General features: G+C 41.5%; 1 long non-coding RNA gene across 1 annotated transcript; it reads left to right on the forward strand.

Annotated features, from left to right (window-relative positions):
- Positions 1 to 11,653: 11,653 nt before the first annotated feature.
- Positions 11,654 to 15,435, forward strand: LOC106579781 (uncharacterized). The gene is made up of 6 exons (XR_001322736.1): positions 11,654 to 11,967; positions 12,464 to 12,554; positions 13,927 to 14,047; positions 14,146 to 14,235; positions 14,821 to 14,952; positions 15,058 to 15,435. It is a non-coding gene; the product is annotated as an uncharacterized lncRNA (long non-coding RNA).
- Positions 15,436 to 15,659: the final 224 nt, after the last annotated feature.

Genomic DNA, 15,659 nt, shown 5'->3' on the forward strand with positions numbered 1-15,659 from the left:
ATAACAGGTTACGGTAGAGACTTAATATTCAGGATGCTGTTTATGCCTACCCCAAAGACAACGTCTGTTGAGTAAGAGCTTCCTGTGACAAACGGAAGTGGTTAAAAACAGCCTAGAGCTTTTGTCATCATAGCCTTCCCTGTGGCTCAGTTGGTAGAGCATGATGTGTGCAACGCCAGGGTTGTGGGTTCGATTCCCATGGGGGGCCAGTACAAAAAAAATAAAAAATGCATGAAATGTATGTATTCACTACTGTAAGTCGCTCTGGATAAGAGCGTCTGCTAAATGACTTAAATGTAAATGTCATATAACCTGCACATAGTGAAAATCAACCAACTCAACCATGTGTCATTCAGTCAATTCTTAAGGTAGAGACTTCATATTCAGGATTCTGTTTATGCCTACCCCAAAGACAACGTGTGTTGAGTAACAGCTTCCTGTGACAACCGGAAGTGGTTAAAAACAGTCTAGAGCTATTGTCATATGGCCAACCTGCACATAGTGAAAATCACGCAACTCAATCATGTGTCATTCAGTCAATTCTTTAGGTAGAGGCTTCATATTCAGGATTCTGTTTATGCCTACCCCTAAGACACGTGTGTTGAGTAAGAGTTTCCTGTGACAACCGGAAGTGGTTAAAAACAGCCTAGAGCTATTGTCATATAACCTGCACATAGTGAAAATCACGCAACTCAACCCTGTGTCATTCAGTCAATTCTTAAGGTAGAGACTTCATATTCAGGATTCTGTATATGCCTACCCCAAAGACAAAGTGTGTCTATTCTTTTTGCAAAAAAACCTAAAACACACACACACAGCTTGGCCATAGGGACATAGTGTGGGGCTTAGAGGCTTATACCGCCTTCAATAGTTACTTTCGTTCAAACGATTCAAGAACCGTCAAACCTAGAGCTCCGAAATTTTAGAAACCTGTTCTAGACCTCAAGTCGATAGTGCACAGTGAATTATGGGGCTCTAGATGCTTCTCAGACCGAGAAACCGCCTCGTGCATTTGCAATGTGTTCAATTCATTTTGAATATCACGGACATGGCGACATGTAGAAATGTCCCAGAGTCGCAAGACTAGGTGTATTGAAACCGGCTCGGCCCATAGAGACGGACCCCAATGTCTCTGTCCGATAGCTCATTCAGGGACCCCGTAGTAACGCCCTGAAAAAGTGGATTTTCAGCACCAATTAAGGCCATTGGTCGGGCACCGAATGACCTATTGAGCCGAAACTTGGGATTCGGGGTCGCCTCACATAGGCCTACACATATTGTCAGAGCTGGACCCGCAGCTATAACGTAACTATGTGTTTTATGGTTTTTTTATGGTTAAAATTGAAAGCGCTGTGAATTATGGGGCTTCTCTGACATATGTGATAGTTGGCTTCTATACGATTTGGAAAAAGTGGATTTGGTGTCAGATGGTATCAGTTTGGAGTCAGAATGACATCTAATTGGCTGATGGACGCTGACTGCTGGGTGACGAGCGATGGAGAGGAACCACAGTCACTGCACGGCAATACCCAGTTCAATCGGACAGTCAATTATGCATTTCTCTAGTATTTTTGAGCATGCCTAAATTCGTGATGCTAAATGCCCATTGAATCATATTGCAAACGTAACGCGCAATATTGCAAACATAACGTGCATTTGCAATATGATTCAACAGCAAAAAATATCACCAAAATTGACATGATGAATCATATTGCAAACGTAACGCGCAATATTGCAAATGTAACGTGCGTGTTGAGCGTCTGCGAGTATCCTTGCCAACGGTTCTGTTTTGGAATATCAGTACTGACACAGAGAGCTGTTCGTGAAGAGCAGGTGAGGGGTTGCTTAAATCGCTCTCCCTCCAGAACGGTAGACCCAATTTAAAAAGCGTTTCCGCCTTCGAGAAGCAGAGAAGTAGAGGAAGATTTTAAGCCAAACTATGTTTGTCTAACTGTTTGTTTAGTGGTCAAAACGATAGTTGTTTGGAAAATAATCAATTGCCTTTGCTACTGACATGATTTACAGGCACTTGAAAAAGAGGCGGTGGGTTACGAAAACGGCTATCGTTACAGATTGGTAGCCCCGATTTGAAATATGACTTTCGTCTATGAAGAGCAGAGAAGCAGGTGAAGATTTTCGGTAGCGTAACCTTTTTCTTCAAAAACGCTCCGAAAGTGGTCAAAACGACAATTGTTTGGAAAAGTTTGAAAAACAGTTGGTAATGCAGTTACAAAAACAGCTGTACCGTTAGTTCCGTATGGAACATTTTGATTCCGCACACAGCTATGAATAGCAGAGAAGTAGACGAATATCCCATAAACTCCAACATTTTGTCTAACTTGTTGCAGTATTGGTCAAAATGGACACTGTTTGCCAAAATGTTACAGAATATGATGTTGGTGCTGTTACTTAAACTGCTGTAACTTTTGATGCTAATATCATTTTTTTCTCCAAACTCCAGATTTGAGTAGCAGAGAATTAGAGGAAAATGGAAAACTTGACATATTTTGTCTAAGTGGTTGCAAACTGGAGTTATTAGCTGATTTGTGTCAAAAGTGGCTAGATTTCACTTACAGAGAATGTCAGTTGGAAGTGAAGATGTCACAATGGGGCATTTTAGAATCTTGAGAAATCCAATGAAAGTGGATGGAGGACAGAAAGACGACAAGAAAGTGAATAACGGAAAAAGTATAACAGATATAAAAAATTCTATACAAACAACTCGATCGAGACCTTTGCGGAATTCTTGAAATTGGAACAGTATTTCTATCTTAAATGGTGTAGGTGGAGTGTCTCCTCACGATTTTGGCCCTGCAGTGTCTGCGAGTATCCTTGCCAATGGTTCCATTTTGGAATATCAGAACTGACACAGAGAGCTGTTCGTGAAGAGCAGGTGAGGGGTTGCTTAAATTGCTCTCCCTCGAGAACGGTAGACCCAATTTAAAAAGGGTTTCCGCTTTCGAGAAGCAGAGAAGTAGAGGAAGATTTTAAGCCAAACTATGTTTGTCTAACTGTTTGTTTAGTGGTCAAAACGATAGTTGTTTGGAAAGTAATCAATTGCCTTGCTGCTGACATGATTTACAGACACTTGAAAAAGAGGCAGTGGGTTACGAAAACGGCTATAGTTACAGATTGGTAGCCCCGATTTGAAATACGACTTTGTCTATGAAGAGCAGAGAGGCAGGGGAAGATTCTAGGTAGCGGAACCTTTTTCTTCAAAAACGCTCCGAAAGTGGTCAAAACGAAAAAAATTGGGAAAGTTTGAAAAACAGTTGGTAATGCAGTTACAAAAACAGCTGTCCTGTTAGTTCCGTATGGAACATTTTGATTCTGCACACAGCCATGAATAGCAGAGAAGTAGACGAATATCCCATAAACTCCAACATTTTGTCTAACTTGTTGCAGTATTGGTCAAAATGGACACTGTTTGCCAAAATGTTACAGAATATGATGTTGGTGCTGTTACTAAAAGTGCTGTAACTTTGATGCTAATATTATTTTTTCTCCAAACTCCAGATTTGAGTAGCAGAGAATTAGAGGAAAATGGAAAACTTGACATATTTTGTCTAAGTGGTTGCAAACTGGAGTTATTAGCTGATTTGTGTCAAAAGTGGCTAGATTTCACTTACAGAGAATGTCAGTTGGAAGTGAAGATGTCACAATGGGGCATTTTAGAATCTTGAGAAATCCAATGAAAGTGGATGGAGGACAGAAAGACGACAAGAAAGTGAATAACGGAAAAAGTATAACAGATATAAAAAATTCTATACAAACAACTCGATCGAGACCTTTGCGGAATTCTTGAAATTGGAACAGTATTTCTATCTTAAATGGTGTAGGTGGAGTGTCTCCTCACGATTTTGGCCCTGCAGTGTCTGCGAGTATCCTTGCCAATGGTTCCATTTTGGAATATCAGAACTGACACAGAGAGCTGTTCGTGAAGAGCAGGTGAGGGGTTGCTTAAATTGCTCTCCCTCGAGAACGGTAGACCCAATTTAAAAAGGGTTTCCGCTTTCGAGAAGCAGAGAAGTAGAGGAAGATTTTAAGCCAAACTATGTTTGTCTAACTGTTTGTTTAGTGGTCAAAACGATAGTTGTTTGGAAAGTAATCAATTGCCTTGCTGCTGACATGATTTACAGACACTTGAAAAAGAGGCAGTGGGTTACGAAAACGGCTATAGTTACAGATTGGTAGCCCCGATTTGAAATACGACTTTGTCTATGAAGAGCAGAGAGGCAGGGGAAGATTCTAGGTAGCGGAACCTTTTTCTTCAAAAACGCTCCGAAAGTGGTCAAAACGAAAAAAAAATGGGAAAGTTTGAAAAACAGTTGGTAATGCAGTTACAAAAACAGCTGTCCTGTTAGTTCCGTATGGAACATTTTGATTCTGCACACAGCCATGAATAGCAGAGAAGTAGACGAATATCCCATAAACTCCAACATTTTGTCTAACTTGTTGCAGTATTGGTCAAAATGGACACTGTTTGCCAAAATGTTACAGAATATGATGTTGGTGCTGTTACTAAAAGTGCTGTAACTTTGATGCTAATATTATTTTTTCACCAAACTCCAGATTTGAGTAGCAGAGAATTAGACGAAAATTGAAAACTTGACATATTTTGTCTAAGTGGTTGCAAACTGGAGTTATTAGCTGATTTGTGTCAAAAGTGGCTAGATTTCACTTACAGAGAATGTCAGTTGGAAGTGATGATGTCACAATGGGGCACTTTAGTATGTTGAGAAATCCAATGAAAATGGATGGAGGACAGAAAGACGACAAGAAAGTGAATAACGGAAAAAGTATAACAGATATAAAAAATTCTACACAAAAAACTCGATCGAGACCTTTGCTGATATCTTGAAATTAGAACAGTATTTCTAGCTTAAAGATGTAGTTTTAACTCGGACTGGTGTGTTTGTAACTCCTCATTTGGTAATGCAGAAATTAACCACCACACGTCTCAGCAAGAAAACCTTCGATGCGCAGAGTATACTCTGCTTCCGATGATACACCTTCCGCTTTGTGGGGGACTGTCAACCCTTACAATGACACTAATGGCGTCAGTCCAGCAACTGACCCGATGATTCCCACTGGTGAAACACTTTGCGATATCACCTACCGATATCCTTGTCTCAGTTTGCAGGTACAGAAGAGTTTGCCATACGCGGACGCGGTGGTGACTGACAGACCTCGACAGCCACTGAGGGTGTTGAAGCACAAACACCAGGAGATTTGGTTGAAAGGTTACAGCCATTCTCATAATAACGCGGCCTCTGACAACTCGTACATAGGGTCCGACCTTTTCGTTTGAGCCTCGGACACCAACACCACTCGCTGGTGGGGGGGTCCCGAGACACAAAGGGGGGGAATAGTAGCCCAGACCCATGATGAGCCTCATCGAGGCCGGTGGGGGGGTCGAGCCTACGGACAACACCGTACGAGGCCGCCAGAGCATAAATCAAATCTAGTTGTAAACTCCCCTATGAGAACAGTGAGGAGCAGACAGGCCCCTAGACGGGGATTATCTTAGAACACACCTAAGATAGTACTGAGGTGTACAACACTGGTCATAAAGGAAGTCCAGTGGACTTGTCCACCTCCAAAACAAATGGCAACAATAATCATTCCTTGCCATGTGTAGGTTCAACTACAATACAACTAGTAAAATGCTCCAATCATGTGTTCCGGTAGACAATATTTCAGAATAAATCGGTGGGCAACTGGACCCCTTGAATACCAGTACCAATATCACAGTCAGTCCAGCAACACTCAGTAAGAGGATTAGTAACCTCACAAGTTAAATTGCTATTGATAATAGCGACATGGGAGTCACTCAGAGTGCAACACGGGGAAGGGAATCTCCATTGCACTCTTCCAATGGCTAACACACGCCACTAATAAATAGAACCCTCAGGAGAAAAGTTATTAGAAGTCATGAACCATGATCACACCACGTACGACTGGTCTAATACTTAGAGTGCTTCCGTCGTGAGGTTAACTCCTCCGTGGATAACATAGCTATGAAGTAGACTTCTTCATACCTACCGCCACTACAATAGTGGAAGACATTGACTGGTAGTAAAACCACAACAGCACCCTCCACACCAATTCTGACTGACCTCCAGGCATTGACCTGAAAATTACCTGACTACGTCAGACTCATTCTGAACAAGTTGTAATCTGCCAGGATACTTGGTTTTCTTCGATTGACTTGTGCGCTTGTGTAAGCATTGCACAACAGAACATCCAATTAGGATTTATGCTAGGATCACTTAAGGGTGTGAGCAAAATACCAGCCTTAGTAAAATTGAACATTTATTTTGAGGCCTTTAACTCTACAGCTACAGCACTCACCAGTTCTCTTCTCAGAAGTCCATAGGTCATCCCTGTAGACTGCCCAAAACTAGTGCCTTACAGCTGTAGACTTATCATATAGTTGTCAACTTAGGATAGTACCCTAAGCGCCACCCCGCAAATTAGGAAAGCCCTAGATATGACATTAGACAATGCCATGATAGGGTCATTTTGCCAAGACCATGGACGTAGATAGAATACAGTCCAATTAGATGATTAAGGTGGCATAACTATATTTTGTTTTGTTTATGCTTTCATTAATTTTGTTTCATTTTCTTCGGCACATAGAAAGTGATAGAACCATAAACAACTCCCCCATACAACCACCAGTTAGTGCCACAACGCAGCTCATTTGGGAGGAAATGTAATGATATATTTAATGAGTGTGTGTGCGTTGTTAATATCTGCCTAAGTTACTGCGCAGTTATTCAAGTATGGACGACCAGACGACGGGTCCGGAACGGCGATCCCAATCCGGACATCCGCTGCCGAGCCATGGAACGGACTTCTTCATTTGCAGAGACCCTACCCGGGTCGACCACCAGAGGGGGGACTGCAACAGCAACCACCAACTGGACATCTGCTGCCCAGCCTTGGAGCGGACTTCTTCATTTGCAGACACCCTACACGGGTTGACAGCCAGACGGGGACCACAACGATGATCCACAACCAGGACAACCCACGTTCATTTCTATGTTGGTTTACAACATGCAGGTTAATCGCAAGATTGAACCCAACATGCAGGGACTGTTATGACGTTGGCCTGTGGGTAAGGTTTATGACCCCCCCATAAATACCTTTCTCCCTTCCCCTCTCTTTCTGACCCTACTGAAGGACTGTTGAATAGCCTTTGTTAAATATAGAGAGTCTGGGAACATCAAACAAATGGGGAAAAGGAACCATATTTTGGTAATAAAACCAGTTGGAAATATGCTTTGGAACTTAACGAGTATGGATGTCAGTTCGGTTGTCATCTGAGACATTATGACTGATGACAGGACGACATAAACTGTACCTGGGAAAGTATACACCCTCTGTTTATCAGAGTCACATGGAATTGTTAAGCAATTAAATGTTTGATATTGAAATTGTTTGTTTGGAGATTAACCTGTTAGGGCTAGGGGGCAGTATTGACACGGCTGGATAAAAAACATACCCGATTTAATCTGGTTACCACTCCTACCCAGTAACTAGAATATGCATATACTTATTACATATGGATAGAAAACACCCTAAATTTTCTAAAACTGTTTGAATGGTGTCTGTGAGTATAACAGAACTCAAATGGCAGGTCAAAACCTGAGAGATTCCTTTACAGGAAGTGGCCTGTCTGACCATTTCTTGAACTTCTTTTCCATCTCTATCATTTACTAAGGATCTCTGCTCTAACGTGACACTTCCCACGTCGTCCATAGGCGCTCAGAGCCCGGGAAAAAACAGAATGTCGTCATTCCAGCCCCAGGCTGAAACACATTATCGCCTTTCTCAAGTGGCCGATCAAGGGACACTGGGCTTATGCGCGTGACCCCGACCGCCCCCGCCTTTGGGATTTTTTTCCTCTGTTTGCCGAAAAGGAAATTCCCTGTCGGAATATTATCGCTTTTCTACGAGAAAAATGTCGTAAAAATTGATTTTAAACAGCGGTTGACATGCTTCGAAGTACGGTAATGGAATATTTAGAATTTTATTGTCACGAATTGCGCCATGCGCGCGACACTTCTTTACTATTTCGGATAGTGTCTGGAACGCACGAACAAAACGCCGCTATTCGGATATAACGATGGATTATTTTGGACCAAACCAACATTTGTTATTGAAGTAGCAGTCCTGGGTGTGCATTCTGACGAAGACAACAAAAGGTAATCAAACTTTTATAAAAGTAAATCTGATATTGGTGAGTGCTAAACTTGCCGGGTGTCTAAATAGCGAGCCCGTGATGCCTGGGCTATGTACTTAGAATATTGCAAAATGTGCTTTCACCAAAAAGCTATTTTAAAATCGGACATATCGAGTGCATAGAGGAGGTCTGTATCTATAATTCTTAAAATAATTGTTATGCTTTTTGTGAACGTTTATCGTGAGTAATTTAGTAAAATGTTAGCGAATTCCCCGGAAGTTTGCGGGGGGTATGCTAGTTCTGAACGTCACATGCTAATGTAAAAAGCTGGTTTTTGATATAAATATGAACTTGATTGAACAAAACATGCATGTATTGTATAACATAATGTCCTAGGGTTGTCATCTGATGAAGATCATCAAAGGTGAGTGCTGCATTTAGCTGTCTTCTGGGTTTTGGTGACATTATATGCTGGCTTGAAAAATGGGTGTCTGATTATTTCTGGCTTGGTACTCTGCTGACATAATCTAATGTTTTGCTTTCGTTGTAAAGCCTTTTTGAAATCGGACAGTGTGGTTAGATTAACGAGAGTCTTGTCTTTAAATAGCTGTAAAATAGTCATATGTTTGAGAAATTGAAGTAATAGGATTTTTAAGGTTTTGAAAATCGCGCCACAGGCTGCCAGTGGCTGTTACGTAGGTGGGACGCAAGCGTCCCACCTAGCCCATAGAGGTTAAATGTAATTTTAGCTTCCAATTGAGAGAATTGGGTTTTCATAAGGAAAGTGCCCTGCTTGATCAGTGACCTGCCCCTGTGAAGAGACAGGGGTTATAAACGATGAAACACACCCTCCTCCCCTCGCCACTATATAAGACAATGACACAATGTAGCCTTTGGGTTCCACTATGTGAGGTCTGCAGCCTCGGCGTTAAAGGGACACACATGTCAAGTACAGAACTAAGCCAACCTCTGCGTGAGCTTTGGTTGTGAATGGTATGAACTTTGAACTTATTCACTACAGAATTGATACTTCCTAGCCGTTGAGTTAGCAGCGGCCGCTGTAGACGTGGGCTAGGAAAGGACAGACGACGGATTCAGTCTACCACAGACGAAGATACTACAACGTATCCACTTTACCACCATTGACATTCTTCCGAGGACAGGAAGATCTGTTGGCCAACCCGGCCAGCATCTACGACCAATCTACCGAAGCGCAGCTCAGAGTAAATATTTCTTGCTTTTTCCTTTTACAAATGGGCGGTAATTTAGAATGCATAAGATTCTGTATTTACGATAGCACAGCTGATTCTTTGTTCCTCAGTCTTCCCGCACTTTCATTCAAGCCCAACCCCCTTTCTTTGTCCAACAAGCCGCCATGTCGGCTCTGTCCACCAGGGCAGTTTTCTGTATGACATCATTTGTATTCTGTGTATATCTAATTCTGTGTGATTAGTTAGGTATTTAGTAAATAAATAATTAAACCCAATTTTGTATTGCTGATTCAACTTGTTAGCCAGGGTTTGTGAAGATAACCAAGAATTTACAACTTTCATTATGAGACTGAAATAAGGTGAGGATTGAGATGACGGCTATCGATGTAAAATATTACTAAGTCTTTTAAGAGTTTATTCGGAAGATAACAGCTCTATAAACGTTCTTCCGTGATGCCCTGACTTTCTAGTTAATTACATTTACATGATTAGCTTAATCAGGTAATATTAATTACAGAGAAAGGATTTTATAGAATAGCATATCATATCACTTAATCCTGCATAGCCAAAGACATGACAACACTTATAATTAGTTTCTGGTTTTATGTCTAAAGCAGATTGAATCTGAATAACCCAGCATATATTTTCAATAACAGACGTGGGAATGAGGGTAAAGGCTGGAATCCCTTTATTTGTCCGGTATCCTTGGTGGCCTTGTTTGAAAATCATAACATTTTTCTGTTGGGAAAAGTTGCAGCAGTGGACTTTGAACCCACACCTATTAAAAGACTGGATCCTTAAATCCAGTGCTCTGGACAGCTCAGCCACAGTACCCATTGTGAAAATGTACTGCTGGGTTCGGCATACTGCCCAGCCCAACTTTCCTTGTTTCCAATCAAGGCTTTGACGTGTACAACCACCGGAAGGAGTTGCGACTGCCACGGCGAGAGCACAGGACTTGGTGTCTGATTGTTTAAGGCAATGGACTGCATGCGTGAGTGGGAACCCCATCCGTGCCACACAGCATTTGTTATTTTCCCCCTCGCATGGCCCTACATGAACGCAAAAACCCTGCAAAAAAGCAGAACATGTGAATGCTTGCACCAACAACCTCAATAAACATAGCAGTGGTGGGATTTGACCCCATGTCCCCGAAGAGACTGGAGCCTTAATCCAGCGCCTTAGACCACTCGGCCACACTACTCAGCTCTAGCAACAAATTCACACTTTCTCCTCAGTTACCTAGAGGCTCTGCACTCCCTTGTATTTTAGTCTTCTTTTTCATTTTCTTCTTTAAAATCTTTATGTATCTCACGTTGCTCTTAAATCATTCATATTTTTTGATTTTCTTTTTTAAAATCTTAATTTATCTCATGTTGCTCTTTCTTCCTTCGTGTACACTTATATTTCGTTTCTGCTTTTATGTCTAAAGCAGATTGAATCTGAATAACGCAGCAGATATTTTCAATAACAGACGTGGGAATTAGGGTAAAGGCTGGAATCCCTTTATTTGTGTGGTATCCTTAGTGACCTTGTTTGAAAAACTTTACAGTTTTCTGTTGGGAAAAGTTGTAGCGGTGGACTTTGAACCCACACCTATGAGAAGACTGGATCCTTAAATCCAGTGATCTGGACAGCTCGGCCACAGTACCCATTGTTAAAACCTACTGATGGGTTCGGCATACGGCCCAGCCCAACTTTCCTTGTTTCCAATCAAGGATTTGACTTGAACAACCACCGGTAGGAGTTGCGACTGCCACTGCGAGAGCACAGGACTTGGTGGTTGATTGTTTAAGGCGATGGACTGCATGCGTGAGTTGGAACCCCATCCGTGCCACACAGCATTTGTTATTTTCCCCCTCGCATGGCATCTACATGAACGCAAAAACCCTGCAAAAAAGCAGAACACATGAATGCTTGCACCAACAACCTCAACAAACATGGAAATGGTGGGATTTGAACCCACGCCCCCAAAGAGACTGGAGCCTTAAGAACAAATTCATATTTACAAGGACAGCCTACTCCCTCCTTCCTTCCCATGCATTGCGGCGGCAGGAAGTCTAGAGGTTAGAGCGTTGGACGAGTAACCGAAAAGTTGCAAGATCAAATCCCCATTCTTCCCCTGAACAAAGCAGTTTAACCCACTGTTCCTAGGCCGTCATTGAAAATAAGAATTTGTTCTTAACTGACTTGCCTAGTTAAATAAATAAAAAATGGTAATTCGGTTGTTAACCAACCCGGATATAATTCTGGCCACATGTTGACTCAGTGGCGCTTCTCCATGGGGGAGGCACGTACACTTTGTAAACAGGAATAGGTGGATCACCGTTCACTTAGCTAGTTAGTCACAGAAGTGTACGTTCAGCCTCTTAATTATTTCAGTCCGATTTGACTTATATTACGAAGTCAGCATGGCTTAACATAGTTTCTTTCGTTTTTGACCTCGACATTGTTGCTGGATAGATACTTTCATATCTGGCATGCTAGCGTTGCTCCCTAGCTAATGACGCTAGCTAAACTCATATCTGGATGCCTCACTCTAGTTCCCGAGAGAGCAGCATACTGGTAAGTCAACTTTCCTTTCAAACTTTGTAATCATCTGTAAAGTTGTTTTACATGCAATCATACAAGCTAGATAGATATTTTGTTAAAAAGCCTGTTGTCATTCATTGGATGTTTATTTAGAGCTAGCTAAGCTATCACTAGCTTGCTAGGTGGATAATAATGTGATCTACACTAACGTATTACTGAATGACAACAATACAGCCTTGTCACTACTATTTGGCAGGTTGGTTGACATGGGCTAGCGTAGGCTAGCGTCGTTGTTATTCGTTGGGTACCTTGACAAAATGTTATTTTTGACTTGTTAAAATCAGCTGATGGTTGTGTGCACTCTCACTAGATAGAATTGTGTGATTTGGTGGCAGATTTTCAAAAGAAAATAGACATACAGTATACCATCAGCAATTCTCAATCAGATGAGATACACAGCTAACCCATATTGAATTTCATTCATTCATAAATGTGGACACTAATTATTGTTAATATTCCAATTCTCTAGGCCCTCCATTCCCAAACCTGAAGCCCCTGTCCCCAGCAGGAAATACCAGGAAAAAGTGTTGGCTTAAGCTACAACTTCCTATTGAGGAAATGTAAGACAACTCAGTGTCATATTTAGAGTTACTGACATGAATAGAAGCATATACAAGCAATCTATCAAATGTATTTTATAAAGCCCCTTTTACATCAGCAGTTGTCACAAAGTGCTTATACAGATACCCAGTCTAAAACCCCAAAGAGCAAGCAATGCAGAAGTAGAAGCACAGTGGCTAGGAAAAACTCCCTAGAAAGGCAGGAACCTAGGAAGAAACCTAGAAGAACCAGACTCTGAGGGGTGGCCAGTCTTCTTCTGGCTGTGCTGGTGGAGATTATAAAAGAGTACAGCAATTTAGCCAGATTATTCTTCAAGACATTTAAACGTTCATAGATGACCAGCAGTGTCAAGTACAGAGGGTTATAGAGGGTGCAATAGTTCAGCACCTCAAGAGTAAATGCTAGTTGGCTCTTCATAGCTGAGCATATAGAGGTTGAGACAGTAGGTCCGGTAGAGAGAGACAGGATCAAACAGCGGGTCTGGGACAAGTTAGTACCTCCGGTGAGCCTTGAGCAGGTCAGGGTTCCATAGCTGCAGACAGAAACAGCAGAGACTGGATCAGCAGCACGACTAGGTGGACTGGAGACAGGGACAGCCAGGAGTCATCAGGCCATGTAGTCCTGAGGCATGGTCCTAGAGCTCATGTCCTGCATCCTTTATTTAACTTGAGTGTAGACTAATCCCTAGAGGTTTGTAACTTCACATGACTTAGCCTAGTTGTCAATCCAGATCAGAATATTTGATATCCTTTTTACTGAACACTGTTGATAGTAATTTTTCCCTAGCTAATCACTGAATGTCCTACTACAAGGATGTGGTCAGGTTGACACTTCTAAGTCATGATAACACAACACACACCTACACATCAGATTGCAAGGGCAAGTACAATGAGCAGTTGGGAAAATGAAGTCTTCTACGTGGGTTGCCAGATACACAGACAAACTTCATTAATTTGATGTATTTATTATGGATCCCCATTAGCTGCTGCCAAGACAGCAGTTACTCTTCTTCGGGTCCAGCAAAATTACGGCAGTTATACAATTTGAAAAACATTACAATACATTCACAACACATTAAATGTGTGCCCTGAGGCCACAACTCTAATACCACATATCTACAAGACAAAATCCATGTGTACGTATGTTATCGTGTGTATGCATGTCTCTTCACAGTCCCTGCTGTTCCATAAGGTGTATTTTTATCGTTTTTTAAAATCTAATTTTACTGCTTGCATGAGTTACTTGATGTGGAATAGAGTTCCATGTAGTCATGGCTCTATGTACTACTGTGCGCCTCCCATAGTTTGTTCTGCTTAGGTTAGTGTATAGTCAAGGCTTTGTCATTAAAATTATATTGTGCCTATTTTTCAGATCTGCCAACCTGCTCGGTGGGTGACTGGTAACCGTCTTTCCACCAAGCTGTTCCAGGCCTGGAGTGGCACGCTGGAACTTCCAGACGCTTTTAGACCGGAAGCATTGTGATGTGGTCCAGGTATTTATCAAACACGCGTAACACACACACTCACTCGATCACTCACTCTGTTTTGTATAATTATTTTAACTTAAGAAAATTGTTCCTCTCTCTTTTAGATCTGACACCCCTATTAGCTCAACCACAGTCTTCACAGCTGCAGTCATCTGCCCCTGCATCTGCTACACCGGCCATGACAGGTGATACAGGTAATTATCACATGCATGCATACACACATGCACACTCTCCCTCACTTGGGGCTCTATTCAATCACATCTGCTTTAGCCAACATCCACATAACGGTTGCTTTGGCGGTGTCTGAGGTGGAGCTGTGTTAGAGCTGTCAAATTCACAAGTGGCTCCTGGCATTATACCTAAAGCGGACATTGCCATTGGAAGAAACAGAGTCGCATTAATTGAAATCTCATGCAGCCCTGTTTACAAGTTAGAATACTGGAATTTGAGATGTAATCTACACCTCGATTAGGCTGATAGAAATCCTCATTATTTAGTTTATTGATTTTGAATTTGAGCGTCATTATTTCTATATAACCTACACTTTCTCGTTCTGAACTTGTAACGCGAGTAGGACGGGTGTAGTTTTGTGACAATGATCAAGAGCTGCTGTTTACCGATTAGACAGATCCAACGCAGTTATACCTCAGAGACCGCCAAAACATCAGCTATGCGGGTGTCAGCTATCGCCGGTTAACGCTTGATCTGATTGCCTTACAGTCATTTAGTCTATTTAGTTGTATGATTATTGTCAGTTAAGAAAATTGTGCCTCTTTTAGATCTGCCATGCCCAGCAGTTCAACTGTAGTCACAGCAGTCCTCTGCTGTGGTATTTAATTTACCGGCTGCACCAGTTTCTGCTACACTAACCGTGAAGGGAGAAACTTTTGAGGATTTCCAGATGGATACAGGTAATTCAGAATTATATTGCATATGCTCACCCTCACCAACAGATGTACACACAGACATGTTGTTGAGCTGTATACTTACTGTCACTTTGTGCAACTCTCTTTCAGATCTGCCATGTACTCAAACATGCACACACACATTATCCACAATGTAAATAAGTTGTAATTACTAGTTTATTTAATGTTTGTTCCATTTTATTTTAGGATTGGAGATATCTACGCCTATATATCCATGATCAATATCGGCATAATTACTATAAATATCTATCAAATCAAAGTGTGATTGATAATATTGTAAAAGACTATTGCTTAATGTGTACAGTTTTAGGACATTTTGTGTGCTTTTTTCACAGTTGAAAAACATGCCTCCCTCTCACACACACAGACATTAGACCCAATGTAAATAAATTGTAATAACTTGTTTATTTTACATATGCTCCATTTTATTTGAGGAAAATATATGCAATAAAGTACATTCACAGTGAAGGCAATGTCTTTGGTTTATTGGATATTTCTCCTAATACAATGTGTGAACAGAAGGAAGTCGGCAGACCTGCAACCCTTGGACTGTGCAGGTTTTGTCATCTGGAGCTGAAAAATAGAGAGATGAGGAGAGATAGGGAGGGATGGGATGAAGAGTGCAGTTTAAAGGATTATCATTATTAGAATAATACATAATAGAGTGACCAATAGTTACTCTATTGTGATTG

This window comes from Salmo salar, chromosome ssa20, assembly GCF_905237065.1.
Source record: "Salmo salar chromosome ssa20, Ssal_v3.1, whole genome shotgun sequence".
Classification (NCBI taxonomy): Eukaryota; Metazoa; Chordata; class Actinopteri; order Salmoniformes; family Salmonidae; genus Salmo; species Salmo salar.